The sequence below is a fragment of the Triturus cristatus genome, chromosome 4_2, assembly GCF_964204655.1.
Source record: "Triturus cristatus chromosome 4_2, aTriCri1.1, whole genome shotgun sequence".
Classification (NCBI taxonomy): domain Eukaryota; kingdom Metazoa; phylum Chordata; class Amphibia; order Caudata; family Salamandridae; genus Triturus; species Triturus cristatus.
The window spans coordinates 843,989,859-844,007,355 of record NC_140586.1 but is presented as its reverse complement, the minus strand read 5'-3'; positions in this window follow the sequence as shown (position 1 = coordinate 844,007,355).

Genomic DNA, 17,497 nt, shown 5'->3' with positions numbered 1-17,497 from the left:
ACATAGGAAGAGAAATCACCTCTTGTGATTTTTTTTGTGCCGGAAGGTGTCCTTTCCTGCACCAAAACAATCATCACCATTACGCATGGCAGCTAATTGTGTGCCAGCGCAGGGGAGAGCAAAGGGATCCGTCATATCGTTGTAGATATGACTCATCCCTTTGCTTCGGAATTAACGCAGCGGCGCGAAGGCAAATGGTTTAAGGCACCGTGCTGTGTTAATTCCTTGTAAATATGACCCATATGCCCTAAGTAGAAAAGTAAATGCTCCACCGGTGCATCACTTTTTGTGGCGCACTGCCGGCGCAACCTCCTGCCCCATATTTACAAGGACACCCTGCATTTTTTTGTGTGATCTTGTAAATATGTCCCCTTCTCACACAACACTTTGCATGAAAGGGGCGTGGCATGGGTATTGCTGTGGGTATTCCCATGTATTTTGCCACATTTCCAGATTTACGAGAATTCGTAAACCTGGAAATGCGTCAGAATGCTACACCACACTAGGGGTGGCGTAGCGAGGCGCATCGAGGATTTTGTGCAGGAAGGTGTCCCTTCCTGCACAAAAACAAGATTCCTGCAACAAAGGCACTCTTGTACCATGGCGCAAAGGTGTCTGCGTGGCGCATGGCAGCCTATTGTGCGCCAGCGCAGGGGAATGCACAGGAATGCGTCAGATTGTTGTAAATATAACAGTTCCCTGTGCTTTGAAAGTGCCGCAGCGTGGTGCAGCCAAAGGGCTTGCGGTGTGGCGCTGCGGCCCTTTCTTGCAAATAAGCCCCTGTGTTTTTTTTCCTTGTTTAGTTTTTAGGTCTCACCTAGCAGCACCCATGTGTTGCGCTGCGAGACTTATTGTAAGGGCTCCAAAAAGCTCACCAAACACACGCTTGTGCGTGTGTGGCCTATTGCTTGCGGTTACTCACAAGGCGCCATATGTTTTGAATTATCGTGCCCAGACACGGGCACGATAATTCAAAACATATGGCCTGGTGCTCGCTCTCGCGCACACCACTCGCGGGACGCTGCATTCCTTGAATTCCTTGTTTTGAATGTGGACTATCACTGCATTGTTCCCTTTAAACCTCTGTGATACACATCGCCAAAAGAAACAGTCTTGCATACAAGATAATGATGTAGCGGAACTCCAACAACAGCAAAGAACGAATATTACATAGTGCACAATACCAATGACCTGACGCACTATGTCTACTAAATAGAGAACAAAAAAAACATACAACGAAACATAGTATATCGTCCTTCGTTACTTTGTAAATCACCCAAGTTTCTTAACACACGCAGTTAAGAATGTATGCACTTATAATAACAAACGGGAGCGCTGCATCACCTAAGAATCCTTATACATCCAGTGCGGTCCACCAGGCTACGCATGCACACGCACGCTCTTGTGATGACGTACTCAGAAGTAGAGGACTGGTGCGGGAGACCGATCCATGACAAGTGGGACAGAACAGAGCAAAAGTAGGAGTAATATGGCACGTTACCCTTGGAGTGGTAAGTGGACTGCGAGACATTCTATCCGAGGTCATACAAGGTACATTTGGCCCACAGAAGTGATATTTTCGATTTAAAAACTACGGTATAGGGAAATGCCCTCGAGCATGTACTTCCAAGGGTATTATTGAATATAACCTAGGGTAAGCATACCTTCATGATCTGGTTCCAGGCGTGGTGGCAGAACATGGGAACTCATATGCTCGTATTACCTCCTCTCTCTCTCTCGCGTGCGCGTTCTCCCTTCTCCCTCTCTCGCGCGCTCTCTCTCCTATGGCTACTGCTACGTCACGGCGTCTCACACACACACACCGCTGCCAGAATGAATGGGGGATGACGTAACCCCCCTCGCGCTCCTGCCAGCAGAGGCTTCCACTTGACTAGCACCGTCAAGGCGTGGAAAGCAAAGTGCAACAGTCTATGTGAAAAGAAGAGCGCCACACACAACGGTGTTTTGTGGCTTGCAATGCAAACGCTTTCTAGACGTATGCTTCAAAAAACACATTTTCTAGTGGAGGCGGCACCTGAGAGGTAACTGCCTCGTTTAGCATTAGTTCTGTCCGGTATAACCACACAATTACTTTGCATTACAATTAAATTATAAAACAAGCCGAATGTATCAATAAACCAGAAAATAATCAAAAAAAAGAAAAAAATTGTATTTAAGAGGAACACATGAAAAAATAACAATGCACAAACCATGATAGAATCAGATTTGCTGGGTGGCAAGGTATTTTTATATATAAATTGCATCATTTATATTATCACCCCTATAATTCTTTTTAGCAAAAAAGGCTGCCAAAGTTATGAACATTAAAGTGAATTGTGAATAAGTGACATAGTGACATGAGTGACACAATTGGTGCGTAATATATACAAAGTGATTAGAAAAATATATACACAGTAAAACAGGCCAGTATGAGAAAGAGCAATGACACTGTTTCCAGAAATGACTCAAATTCTTTTTAAAAACAAGGTCTTGAACTGGGCCTAGGTGCTGTCGACGTTTCAACCCTATATATGCGATCTTAAATCGTCATGCGGGTCTTCATCAGGACTAAAAATACGCAATGGCAACCTAGCAATTGGTATAGGAAGGCCTTAAATTGGCTCGATGTAGAACAGAATCACTCATCCAATGGAATTCTGGGTATCAAGTGCTGGTGGTGGCGCTCAACTTATAAGTGTTTAGTTATCCAGCACAATATCCTTGGTGCAACAATATCAAGTGTTGCATGGCTAAACACTTATAAGGTCCCAAAGGCGAGACCTATTGGCTATGCCAATGCTTGTTAATATTTTTAATAACCTACCTTTCACATTACCAGCACATGTGTGCGCTGTGACTGTTTTGACATAGTGCTTTTTGCAGATTGTGAATGCAGGTTGGCTCTAGGCTCGACCTGAAAAGGAACCTGTGTGTAGAACAAAAATTTATTTTGGAAACATATTGCTTTTTTACTTGGATATATTGTGGGCTATTAGGAAATAAATGCTACTCTGCACTTCAATGTATATTGTCAAAAACATCTGCATCCTGCTGTTCCTCCAGGGATTGGTATACTGCACTTTTTGGAGCAATTTATTTTTTAAGCAACAAAATAAAATACAGAAGCAAAACTTATAAAATCAAATCAAATACAGTAGTATGTTTTATTAAACAAATTAAAACAGTTGTATAGTTAAGTACAATTTTGAAGAAGCCATTTCACAAAATTTGAAATAACACACAAACGTTAACAAAGGACAAGGTAGTGTGGCATTTTTCACCATAGATTTGCTACTGAAGCCAGACACGACCCATGCTCCATGGGAAGCCCACGGCCTGAACACAACAAACACATAGGGGCAGATGTTCCTCCGGCATAAAAAGTGGCATATGTTTCTAATCACAGAATGTCCCAAATGCTCTTAAAAGTTGAATCACAAGCCATTTATCACCGAGCCATGCAGTTTCTATCATTAGCACGACTGCTCCCTTTTGCCAGAAGAGCAGTTCAAACATGAACAGCAAAATATCCTAGTTTGCGAATGTTTTCCACATAATTATTGCTCTGCTATATTTGCCACATAATACATCATCTGCTGCATAATATGACGATTTGTACCTCAAACGGATCAAAAGTTACAAAAAAAGTGACGTGTTGCTGCAAAGTGGAGAGCACTTTGCAAAGGTTGACTGGTCACCTTTCTGACTGCTGCATTTGCATATTACACTGGTACTAATGAGGCAAAATCTTTGCAGAGACTGTTAGTATGTGTAAAAATGTTGAAATAACAAAGTATCAGTAAATGGACTGCATTACGCTGCAGCCTTTTTTTGCTGCATAATTTAGTGAACACTGCAACATAATTTTGTCCTCCAGTGCTGCATAATTCCAGTGGGCCCAAAGCAGGCAGCACATGTTAACAGTGCTTGTGCATGAAGCAGAGAGAGCATGAAGTTTGGGAATTTAGGGGCAGATCTACAAGGAAGTGCTGCAGCGTGGTACAGCAAGCCCTTTCGCCGCGGCACTTCCGAAGCACAGGGATGCGACATATTTACAAGAATATGTTGCATCTCTGTGCTTCCCCCTGTGCTGGTGCACTAATTGCAGCCATGCGCTGGCACGGGCACCCTTGCACCATGGTGCAAGGATGCCTTCGTCGTGGGGAGATTGTTTTTATGCAGGAAGGGGCACCTTCCTGCACAAAAACAATCACTACAGGCATTTTCCTCTTTCAATGTGTGCTGTAGAATGCAGCACGCATTGAAAGAGGAAAAAACGAGGAGAAATTAAAACATTTCACCTCGTTGTGCCTTGCTACGCCACCTCTAGGGTGGCGTAGCATTCAGACACATCTCCAGATTTATGATTTCTTGTAAATCTGGAGATGTGTCTTGTTCCATGGGTGTTGCAAGGGAACACCCCCAGCAACACCCATGGAACGCCCCTTCAAGGCAAAGTGCTGCATGTGAAAGGGCCGTATGTACAATGAGAGGAAAAGTCACGCAGGGTGGCTTTTCCTGTCCTTGTAAATATGGAGGAGCCCCCTGAGCCACCAGTAGGTCACGAAAACTAAAATAAGGAAAACAGCTGATAAGGATCATTTTAAACATTTTCCACTCCACGCATCAGCAAGGTATTGCAGTTCCTCTGGGAATGGTACACTTTCCCACCAAGGGAAAACAATGCTGTTCAAAGAAAGACGAGAAAACGAATGTAGCGCTTCACTGGCAAACTCTGAAAAGTGTCTCCAGTGTGTTTGAGTGTGAATAAAACCAATCTGGCCACTTTGCGACCACACTGTCTTGCTTTTAATTTGTTTTGTTTTTGTATTTTGATCCTTTTTTTCTCTCCGTCCTAAAGCTGCACTTTTGAATAGAAAAATGTCAGAAACGACATTTCAATCAAAAGTGTTTATTTCTCTTTTGGATCCACTTCACTGGGGAACAAATGGAGGAAAGGAGAGGATAGAGAGAGGGTAGGAGCCATTTCTTGAAGTAACGGTTTTCATTCAGCAAGTGAGGAGGAGTGAGACAGAGACAGAAAGAGAGTGAATAAGAGGAAGAGGAAGACAGAGATGGGGCAGCTGTCAACAGCAGAGCAGGAGAATACGTACCGGCTGAAGGCAGGATATCCACTTGCTGGGTTGTTTTCCTCTGATTCTTCTTGGGATGATGCTGAAGGCTTTGCTCATGGAGCCGCAGGGGAGGTCTGGGGCCTGTTCTCTGCGCTCAATGCCTGGCAGTCTGTGCTCAGTCGTCGGCTGTAGCCACTACGTGCACTGTCTTGGACAGAGCCGACAATGGGTGCTCTGCCGGGGGACGATACTGCGGAGGTTCCCAAAGCCTAAGCCCGCCATGGAGATAAAAATAAGGGGCAGATTTACAAGTCCCCTGCGCCACCAGTACGTCACTTTTCATGACCCACTGGTGGCTCAGGGGGGTCCTCCATATTTAAAAGGACAGGAAAAGCCACCCTGCGTGACTTTTCCTCTCCTTGTAATACGGCCCCTTCCTTGTAGATCTGCCCCATACAGTGTACTCAAAGGCTTCATGAGCTCGAGAGAAAAAGGCGGTAGTGCCTCTTTTTGGCCAGACATGACCAGGTACGGCCTCCGTGCCGATTGGTGCGTGATTATGACCTTCCATAGTATAAAAAATCATCAACGAGAAATGTTTTCAGCACGACCAGCCTTACTTTTCATTATTAAAGCCACTCTGACTTTTTAGAATATAGGAAATGCTATCAATAAAAATAAATATGCCTATGTGCCAACTTCAAAGAATACCAATGAAGGATGAGATTAAGTGAACTGCAAGTAGCATCATGTGCCAGCAAGCGGTGAGGAGAGGGCAGTAAAAAAAAGTAGTGCAGTTAAGTAAAACATATGGCCCACACTGAAAAGATCCATGTAGCAGGTGCAGTCCCTAGGGCAGGAAAAAAACAGACACAAAGCGGGGCAAATGTACACTATTCACCAACAAAACTATGGAATTAGTAAAGGCAGACCAAGCAACCATTTAAAGCGGTGGGCTTGTAGTGAGTATGTTCAAAGCCCCCAGACAAAATACAGCATGCCTCGCAGAAAGTGCATGTGTGCTGTCTCTAGGCTTGACCTAAAAATGGCGGATGTGTTGCAGTGATGATGTAATATTTCAGTAAACATGAGACCTATATACTTCATTTTGGTGTGAAAACATAGGTTTTGGGGGTAAAGTAGACTTAGAGAGAAAGAAAATAACTCAGAGCCACCTTTCCAACATTTTCCAAAATAGTGGCTCTATAAGGATGTGTTTTAGCCATCATATTGATAATTTATTTTACTATTGTTTTTGGTTCAGGTTTTCTGTTGATTCAAATTCATCATCATGAGCGAAGCAGGTGGTATCAGGAGATCTTTACCTCTTGACAGAGTGTTGCTAACTACAAAATCTGAGGACTCCTTCAGCAAAGAAAAATGTGTCATATGCCAACTAATCTGAAAGAAAAGCTAACATCAACTGGGGCAGGACAGTGGAGAGTTCGAAGTGCTGCAGAAATACAGCCAGACAAAGTTCACAAAAGATTGAAACTGATGGGTGAAGAGGAACAAATATTTTATCATTGTAACAACAAGTGCTCCAAGTCGTACACAATGGAAAAAAAACCTGGTAAAAAGTTGTCAAAATAGCAGAAACCAGTGAATCACAACAAAAACTCCGGGTCTACTGAGAAAGGAATGACAACCAAACCCAATGCCCATCCACTTAGAAGATCAATGGCTACCCCACGTCCAACCCCCAATAACTGATCAGAAAGCTTAGGATCTTCAATGTGTTATTTGTGGTTTAGCTAGAACAAGGCGCAGAAGGATTGATGAAGAAACAAAGTGCAGAGTATGTGAGTCTCAAAGGGCAAACATGTTTTTATCTGCAGCTAGTTTCTTCCAAGATGAAGTTTTCAGCTGAGTTGCTGATCTAAATAGCAAATATAATGTATTTGCAACAGATTTGTATGTCCACCTGAACTGCATGTGTGCATACATTCAAAAATATGAATGCACAATGAGCTACCAGCAGCAATGTAACCGCCAGCCGTCAGTTAAGTTTGCATTCTTTCAAAAAGAAAATGAAGTTCTAAAGCCACTCGAGTGATGGCTATGGGTTCACACTCAGTGAGATCAGACAAATATTGGTCATCATAGATGGTACTGTATAGATCCACAATAATGAAATTAAGATTTTTCTGGTGAGAATGCACAATGGCAGAATTCATTTTTGTCACACACAACAAAAAGAATGAGCCACTTGTGGTGTTCTCAGCTGATTGGACTCCTGAAGTTCTTGCTGCTGAAATAAGATCACAGGATGCAGTGAAATCAACAGGAACCATTAAAAAAAATATTCTGAAAGATTTCGATTTTGGACCTAATGACAAATTTTGTGATGCCCCATAGCTCCCAAATCATGGGAGTCAGCAAGAATTCCTGAAGTAGTCTTAACATTTTTCACGTCACTGTTTAATATCCGCAAAGCAAAACTGTTACAAATTAAATTTCTTGAGTTCGGAACAGAAGCCGACAAGATTGATGATGGTTTTGAAGGTATAAGCGAAGAACTGGAAGACAATCCCATGAACCGACAGGCTTCTGCTGTGCTAATGGACTGTCTTTTGCCAATCATGTTTTATGAATTACATCACAACAAAAAGAAAACTCTACTGCACATGATGGCTGCCCACACAATCTATGACAAGTGCAAAAGCAGAGAGCTAATCACTTCAATGAATCGGATTGGTGTATCAACAAGTTATAATGACATGTTAGGGAGCAGGACCTTGCCAACACCCATGCTGTAAAGTCCTGTGAATCCGAGAGCACACCACTTCCAAGACACTTTACCAGGAAAGGATTTACAATTGCTGTACTTGATAATTTTTATTTTGAAGACAGCTCTTCTTTGTCTAAAATATCCAGCATACATGATACTGCCATGTCTTTTTCAAGACTGTACCAATGAAGTAGCTGCTGGGAAACAAGCTATGTCAGCTGTAGGCATAAACAAATGAAGCTGCAAACTTATAACCCAACTGCCTTGCCAAAGTGTGCAAAATCACTACAAGCCATCAGCACATCCCAGTCTACCAGAAAACTTCAAAGTGGCTGAGGACATGGACCTTCTTCTAGCTGATGCAATGGTCTGCTAAGCTGATTTAAATGAATTTATCATTTCGCTAATTCGGTGCGGACTGAAGGATGAAGAAAAGCCAGTTCCTCTGTGAACTGGAATTCATACTCTGATCTCCCAGAATATTGGCCCACATGCATCAAAGCAAAACCGGTCGCAAACGGGCAGATTCTCAGAATCTGCCCCTTTGCGACCGATATTTTTGCATTTGGGATGCATCATCCCAAATGCAAAAATCGCAATTTAACTAATCTCTAAATTGCGATTACTTAAATTGCGATTGCATTTAAGGAATCTCACATTTAGATTCCTTAAATGCAATGCATTAAAGTAAAAATATTAGCGATTTCGCTAATAGGGGGAGCAAATTAGCATGAAGTTGAACTTCATGGTAATTTGCTAACAATTTACAATTTACTCATATGCAGATTTCAGGGGTGCAGCAGGGTGTCCTTTTGACACCGTGGCACCCTTGAAATTGCATGAGCAATTTGCGATTCTCTAATTGAGAATCGCAAATTGAGAAAGTCTTCCCATTCATTCCTATGGGCCTCTAGGCCCATAGGAATAAATGGGGAGGTATTCCTTAATTGCGAGTCGCAATTAAGGAATGTTTAGAAATCGCTATTTTGTAAGTGATTTCTACATGCATAGCCTTTTGCTATTCCTTATTAGCGAATCCTTATTTTTCGCTAATAAGGAATCGCAAATGGCATTGTTGATGCATGTGCCAGATTGTCTCAAGGAAGAAGTTTGCGATTTTACCATTAAACCAGCTCCAGTCACAAACTACAATGAAGGTGTTTTCCATATTACAGCTGGTATTCTTATGAGCAATACAGAAGAATTTGATGATCTGATGGGCGTTTTTCACAATACAAAAGTTGCATTGTGGTGTGCAGGAAGTTATCTCAGTGGATGTGGCATACACAATGCATTATTGAGGCTGAAATCTTTAGAAGCAATACTGTCTAGTCAGCATTTAGCTTAGCTTAGTTTGGCCAGAGATTTGCTAAGTACTTGAAAACACCAGAGAATTAGCTACTGCACCCATAACCCTGCATTAAAATAACTTTACCCTCACATACTAAAGCATATAACCAAGTCACAAAAGTCAGTTGGGAATGAGAGAGGGCATGATTTTGGGGTCCCCTCTAAGCTAGGAGGAGGACCAAGCAGATGCCTTCAACACAAAGAGCATATCATGCCTAACGATTTGGTGGTGGTCCCATCCTCCTAGGACCACCCCAAGCAAAGTTATTGGCAAAAATACAATGCCAACCAAAGGCCCAGCAAAGCATTATGGGGCGAGAGTCTAAAGTGCAGTGAATATTATAGTAATCAGCTATGCTGGAAGATAAGCTGGCTTGAGAAATGTTTTTGATATTGGATACTTTAATATTCACTGCACTCTAAAATATTGTCCCATAATGCTTTGCAGGGCCTTTGGTTGGGATTGTATGTTTGCCCATACCTGTGCTTGGGGGTAGTCCTAGGAGGATGGGACCACCACAGAATCGTTCAGCATGATGTGCTCTTTGTGTTCAAGGCACCTACTTGGTTCTCTCCCTAGGTTAGGGAGGATCCCAAAATGATCACCTCTCTCACTGCTTGCTATAATTTTATTTTCATTTTTTTGTAAATATTATATGCATTTTAGCATATAAAGACCTGATCCCTGAAGGGCTGGGCCAGCGTCACTCTGGCTTGACCGGAGCCAGGCTGCGTCACTAGGGGTGAAGGGTTTCTGGAGGGCTGATAACGTTTGTTCTCCCTGCCTTGAGGGACTGGGCCTTCGTTCCCTGGCTTGACCGGGGCAAGGCTGATGTCTCTGGGTAGGGTGGGCAGGAAGAAGAGCCAGAAGAAAATCTCTTGGAGACCAATGTTGCAAAGGGGTCACTAGCTTTCCCTGACAATGCGAGGCCTGTGGCACCTGACTTGACCGGGACCAGGCTGCACACCCCAAAGCTGAAAGGGCATCTAGCTGACACCCCCAGGACAAGTCTTAGGGTGGAGGAGCAGTCTGCACCATTTCACCTTACACTCTCCACCTGCCAGAGGACCGTACGACTTTGTCTGCAGTGTCCCAGGGAAGCTGCCTACACCCCCACCCCTCCCCTGGCCACCCAGATCGTGCTGGCCCCCTCGTGACAGAGGGAAAGGGAGGGGAACGGGGGACGCCTCATCTCATCGTGGTCTTGCCTGACACCTGCTACTGTTGCCACGAGTGTCTCCATTCGGATGTAAGACTGGAGAGAAATAAAAGCTTTAAAACCTCCGCTTTTGCTTTCTTGGAGGAGCACACTTGTGACATTTCTACAGAGGCAATGGGCGGATTTTATTTCCGATCCCATCACGCCCCTTGGCCTCGGATCCCCATTTTGCATACAGGGGAGACTGCCTGTTATACCGGAGCAGTGGCGGCCTCCCGCTCCCATAGTTTATTTCGATTTTCTAAACTCCCCTGAACATTTCTGTTTCTGCTAATACACAGCGCGTAAAAGCTGGCACGCCTGCTCCCTCAATCACACTGGAGCTCGGCGGGTGCCGATAGACATTAAGTTGAGATACCTGCAGGGGGCTTAGTCCCCTGCCCACATTGAGATAATTGGCATGGCCTCATATGCACGCATGGCTGGCAATATACGTGCATCAGATTACGTGCCAAATACGGTGCGTGTGGAAATTTATAAAGCTCAAAGGAAGGAGAAGAATGTCTTGTTTCTCATTGAAGAAGTGTTAAAGAAGGAGTGTAATATATCTGAGAGGGCAATTGAATGTGTGCAGGACTTCTCCAACAGGGGTGTGTTTGATGGTACCTTTTCTAGTGAGTCTATCCGTCAAGGATTTCTCCACAATGCAACAGGGAAACAACACAGTAATGCTTTCTATGGGCTCTCTGTAACCCCTATGTTTGCGCCCAAGGAGACTGTGCTAGTGGTACATATGTACAACCCGTACACGGATCCCCGGCTAATTGAGGTGCTTTTGAGTCGGTATTGTGCCACCGTCAGAGGGGGGCAAAAGATACAAACCTGTGTGGGATTTGGAATGGGAAGAGGAAACATGTGGTAACATTCAAGGAAGACCCTGAAGGAGTACGTGGGTTGGCACATCCACCACAGACATTCACACTGGGAGCCAATAAGGGTTTTTTGGTTTACTCAGGGCAACCCCTTTTTTGCAGACTCTGCCTGCAATTTGGCCACTCCAAGGAACAATGCTCAGGGCTCATTTGCAGGTACTGCAGGGGGGCAGATCATAAGGCCCAAGACTGTATTGCTCCAAAGAAATGCAATCTCTGTGGTAGTGAGGAGCACCTCTTTAAAATGTGCCCCAGGGGTAAATTCTCCAATGCCTCAGCAGCTAGCACCCATTCCACGCAACACGCTCCAGCCGCTCATACCACCCAGCCAGTAGCTTCACCAGAGCTACAGACTCGGCAGAAACAACCAGACATTACTGACTCTGACATACTGGGTTGCTTTGATGGTATAGAGATTAGAAGGTGTAGCGCACAAACAGAGCAGGAGGGGGAGCCAGAGGTGGCAGTGCCTCCCCTAGACATGGAAGATCCTCCTAGCCCCATTCCTCTGCTGTCCCAGCTGGCAGGGGATGAGGTGGAGCTCATAGAAGCAAAGAGGATTAAAACTGCAGCTGTCGAAAGAAGAGCGCGGCGCGAGCATCTTAAATCACAGGGCGCTACTTCCTCCGCTTTGCCTGGTGCTGCACCTACCCTCACAGAGGACGAGAGTCCGATCACTGAGGTCCCTGACTCTGGTGTCTCAGTGATCCCCCCCACAGCGCAAGTACTTGTTAAAAACGTCACCAGAGAGCAGCCAGTAAAGGGTCTGAGGCAGGCTGCACAGGACACTGCTCTTTCTTTGCATTCCTCGACTGTGACCTCAGAGAGGGGGAAGGATATGGAGCACAGCGAGTGGACTACGTACATTTCCAACAAACGCGAAACGAGATGTACTAAAAACCCAATGGACTCACCGGCTGTCACCCGCTCCAAGCAACGTCCTTCTTCCTTGGACCGCTTTCCCCGAGGGGGCAGGTACGGCCCTCTACTTTCCCTCTCGGATACCGAGGAGGGTTTATCAGATGTTGCACAGGTCTTGGAAGTCAGTGATGGCCCTATAATAGATATAGAAAGCACACCAGATTTGGAGGCCCCGTTCTCAACCTTCATAATCACCAGTTGCGAGCGGATGGGCATCACTGAAGATGGAGTCAGTGAGGGCAACTACTTCTTCCAAGGTGTAAATATGGCTGTCTCTCTTATTATTTTTTATTATGGCAGTAACAGTAGCCTCTTGCAACGTGAGGGGCATAGGTAAAACTGTCAGCAGAGCAATTGTATTAGATTATTTTGCAAACACACAAGCTGATGTTATATGTCTTCAGGAGTGTTATCTCCCCCATCTGCGATACACCTCATTCCAACAACAATGGGCATATGGGCCATCGGCTTGGTCAGGAAAAGCTAATAGGAACGATGAGGTGGTCATCCTCCTTAAAACAAACATTGGCAGATCTTGGAGGAAAAAGTTTTATACCCGGGAAGGGCTCTTTTGATTTCAGTGCTTATGGATGGTATATCATTAAGTATTTGTGTTGTTTATGCACCAGCCTCCTAAACAGAAAGAGAGGGCTTGTTCAATCTAATCAAACCTTTATTAACAGGTGCTATACCTCTCTTATTAGCCGGGGATTTCAATTGCACCACGCAGGGACGGGCAAGGGTCCCAACAAAATTATGTACTGGATATTACGTCAAAACTGTTATTAACTCTCAGACAGGATTTACACCTATATGATACTTTTCGGAAGCATCATCAGCCAGGTGAGGGCTACACTTGGGAGGCGGATAGCGGCCTCACACGATTACGCATTGATTATGTGTTTGCTTCTAAAACTCTCTGCACCGATAGCAGCTCTGTTACACCAGTACCCTTTTCAGATCACCATATAATCACAGTCTCTTTGTCAGTTCCTGATCGACCTCAAAGGGGTCCTGGATCATGGAAAAATAATAATGACCTGTTTACAGCCCAGCAGATTTGTGACAAATATGTGATGAGCTACCAGAAGTGGGCCCAAAGTAAGGCTCACTTCCCCAATGTGTACCAATGGTGGAAATGGGTTAAAACTAAAACTAAACTTTCAAGAGCAAGGGAAACTCCGAAGCAAAAGGGAATGGCAGGACTTCCAGCGTTTACACAAGAGACTTATACTCCTCCACCAAATGGGAGAAGCTGGGGGTAATGTGAAAGACAAGGTACGCTCTACGAAACTAGACATGCAGAGATGGTTAAACAGACAGAACAAAAATGCTATCTTCCACTCAAGGGTCAAGAATTTCCAAGAGGATGAAAAGTGTACTTCTTTCTTCTTTAAAAAAGCTCACGCATCACACAAGCTGCTAACTAAATTACAATGTGAAAGGGGACATATTACAGGGGGTAGATGCATGCCAGACCATCGCTTTTGACTTCTATCAGTCCTTGTATGATGCTCCTGTCAAAACACCTTCAGCTTCAGATTTAGAAGAGTACTGTTCTTTACTCACAGGATGGTTAACATTAGATCAAGGTAACTTCCTTGGGCAACCTTTTGGAGGTGAGGAATTTCTGGACTGAGATCCTCCCCCAAAGGCTCGAGCCCAGGTTTGGACGGTCTAACTTGGGAGTTTTACAAGAAGTTCTGGGGACTGTTATGCTCTGACTACTTGCAGGTCCTGGAAGAGGGTTTTCAAAATGATTGTTTTACACACGATTTTTCCGCAGGGGTTATCACCCTCCTTTATAAAAAAGGAGATGAAACATCACTCCAAGCCTGGAGACCAATTTCACTACTAAATGTGGATTACAAATTGGTATCTAAAGAACTGGCGCGTAGGTTCAGGAAAGTTCTTCATTCATGTATCCACCCTGACCAGACATGTGCAGTTCAATGACGCACCATCGTTGACAGTTTGGTTACCATTAGGGATGTTCTGTGGTATGCTCAAGAAAGTTCTCTGTCACTTGGGGTTTTAAGTCTGGATTTCCAGAAAGCTTTCGACCGGGTGGCTTACCCATACCTTTTTGCTGCACTTCAACGCTTGAATGTACCGCAAAATATCCTAAGCATCCTACACACTCTGTATAACACAGCACACAGCAGAGTGAGCATCAATGGTTTCCACACACAAGAGTTTCCCATCCGTGCTGGGGAGAGCGACAAGGATGTCCCTTGTCCCCAGCGCTCTTTGTCTGTGCTTTAGCGCCATTCCTGTGCAAGCTACGAAGTGACAAAATCATCAAAGGTGTGTTTGTACCGGGGGGGGGGGGGGGGGGGGGAGGGGTGGTACTCCTGCCAAAACGGTTGCATACATGGACGCACGGATGCACAATCTGTGCGCAGAACTCTACTACAGGCTTCACTCTTCCAAGAAGCATCAGGTCTCCGCTTAAATGTGGACACATGTGTGTGTCTCACTATGGGTCCATGGGACCGGCTAACTAATCTCCCAGTTGTAGTTACCACAGAACCCACAAAAATACTAGGGGTGCACTTCGCCACTGATACTAATATAGAGAAAAACTGGAAAGAAGTGCAGGAAAAAATGAAAAAAAGATCACCTTCAGGAAATTGCGCAAACTCGCCATCGAGGGTAAGATCATGGTAACAAAAGCTGTTCTTCTTCCTATTCTGCTATACCTGTCTATGGTTCGCCAAATATCTCGGCATACAGATCTACCGTGAAGCCACAGATCTCCTGGATGGCAACTTAACGCGCGCGATTACTGCTCTCAAATCTCAGACCCACTTCTGGATTTCGCTGCCCCTATCGGTGGCGGGACAAGTAGCCATCACTAAAATGGTGTTGCTGCCGAGGCTACTTTATTATTTTACTAATCTACCTATACTTGTACCCTCGAGAATTTTTTAAATATTGAACTCTTCATTGGTGGAGCTAATATGGGGCACGGGGCGCAGACGTATTGGACTGGCGAAATTACAGTTACCCACGAAACTAGGGGGTATGGGCGTACCATTCTTGCGCGCATATTGCTACGCTCGTCAACTGCAGTGGCTGGCATATTGGCTTGCAGGACGTAATCTACACAAATTGGATATGTCTCTACGGGATAGGGACAACGAGGTCATCCACAAGCTCTTAATGCCTCAGGCCTTTCTACCGGCATCGACACCTCACCTGCTACGGATAGCTATTACTTACTGGAGGAGCGCAGTGAAGTACACCAGGCGGACACCTCCATATGCTCCCACTATTCCGCTACTAGGTATCCCCACGCGTGCGGGACTGGTCACTACCCGTGCTTTACAGGTATGGGCTGATGCAGGCATTGCCACAGTAGGGGATTTCTTTTCTGAAGGTGCATTAATGACCCATGCCACGTTTGTACACGTCCATGGCGCACCCGATACACTGTTCCTATTACATGCACATATCTCCAGATATATACGCACTACAAGGTCACCAGAGGGTACTGAACCAGCCACGAACATGCTTCTTACCATGCAATACCTGATGGGCAATGGGGCATGCCTGATAAAATGTTTGACTCACAGGATGCGGACTGAAATGGCAATCTCATTGCGACCATTACGTGATAAGTGGGAGGCAGATTTGGGCCGTGCATTTACAGACAAGGAATGGGATACTGTAATAGGGCACCCCAAAAGGGTGTCTCATAACCCTAAATTCAATTTTAATCAATTAATGTTACTTCACAGAGCTTATTTAACCCCACGTAGATTGCGTGTAGTTTTTTCGGGGGCGAGCTATGCCTGTCCACGCTTCTCCGCGCCCAGCGCGGGGCTCATACACATGATATGGGACTGCCCTAGACTGGGGCACTACTGGAAGACAGTATGCAAAATACTGACTGATATAGCCCCGGTGCGTCATAACGACACACTAGAATATTGTATATTGGGACTGGGGCCCCACGAGAAGAAGGGTAGTCCCATTTGTCGATTTGCTAATCTTGCGCTCCTTCTGGCTAAAAGAGCCATAACTACACGGTGGAAAGCCGCGAGGGCTCCGTCCCTGCAGGATTGGCATGCGGAGGTGATAAAATGGGGTAAGGCGGAGGGGGCTGTACTACAAAGAGAGGAGAATAGAGGCTTACGGAAAATACCAATATCGCTGAGCTGGAATGCAATCATGGAAGAGTATGCAACAATAGATATTTGTATCCTATTAAGGGGTTGTGACACTATCTGTTGTGGTCACGGACCAACGATGACAGGCCACATAATCCCCTTACAGAGTCAATAGGTTCTAATACCTATTACCTATTATTGCAGGAATACACAGTACAACTAGGACAGCCTGTGGAACCAAGATACACTCATTTTTCATTATTAGACATGTGAAACTGCTCGTATGGACACTTGCTGCTGAGCTTGTGGGGGGAGGGAGGGTTGGGTACGTTTTGTTTTGTATGGAATAGATGTGACAGGTCATGTTAGACTTGATTAATCGTGACATATTATGCTGGTTTTCTGATTTAGGCGAAACTGCTGGGCATGACCCGCAATGGACTGCTGTGGGAGACTTCTTCAACGATGTACTACTTTATGCAATGTCAAGCAGGGTATCTCATTGACTTATTGCAATGTATTATGTACTCCTTTAACTTGAGTGACAGCATATGCAACTAAACAATGCACTGACGTGTTGATGTATCACTCTACAATGACTGGTTGTTTGCTGTGAAAATCAATAAAAAAAAATAAAAATAAAAAATACCTGTCTATTGTTTTCCCTCCACAGGCCCGCACATTGCAGAAATGGTCCAAATTGATTTTCTCTTTTATTTGAGGTTCGAAAATGGAAAGGTTGAGCAGGGAAAAGATGTGCACCATTTGGAAAAATAGGGGGAAGAGTATGCCTAATATCGAAGTGTTTCTCTTTTCTAAAGTATTATGCTATGCTGTATCACAGACTAATGTGGACTCCATGTCTGTACCAAGTTTCTTCACCAAGTATTTCTTGGGAACTATGCTGCGGGGATATGGATTGTTTACACACTCAAATTTAATGCCATTTGCACTGAATGTACTCCCATATTATAATGGACTTTGCAACTTTCTAAAGACTCTGGACTCCAGCATACTCTCTAGAGCGATATGTTCCCATGCGAAATAACTGTAACAGGCTTTGGTCGCCCGTGAAAAACCCCAACAAGTGGGTCTCCTGTCAGAGACTCAGTCCTTGCGTGTCTGGAGAATGGTGGGTCACCGAGGTCTCACACACAGCCTGAGGGACTTGGCATGGATGAGCATACACAACTGCCTGCCAGTGAAAGTGTTC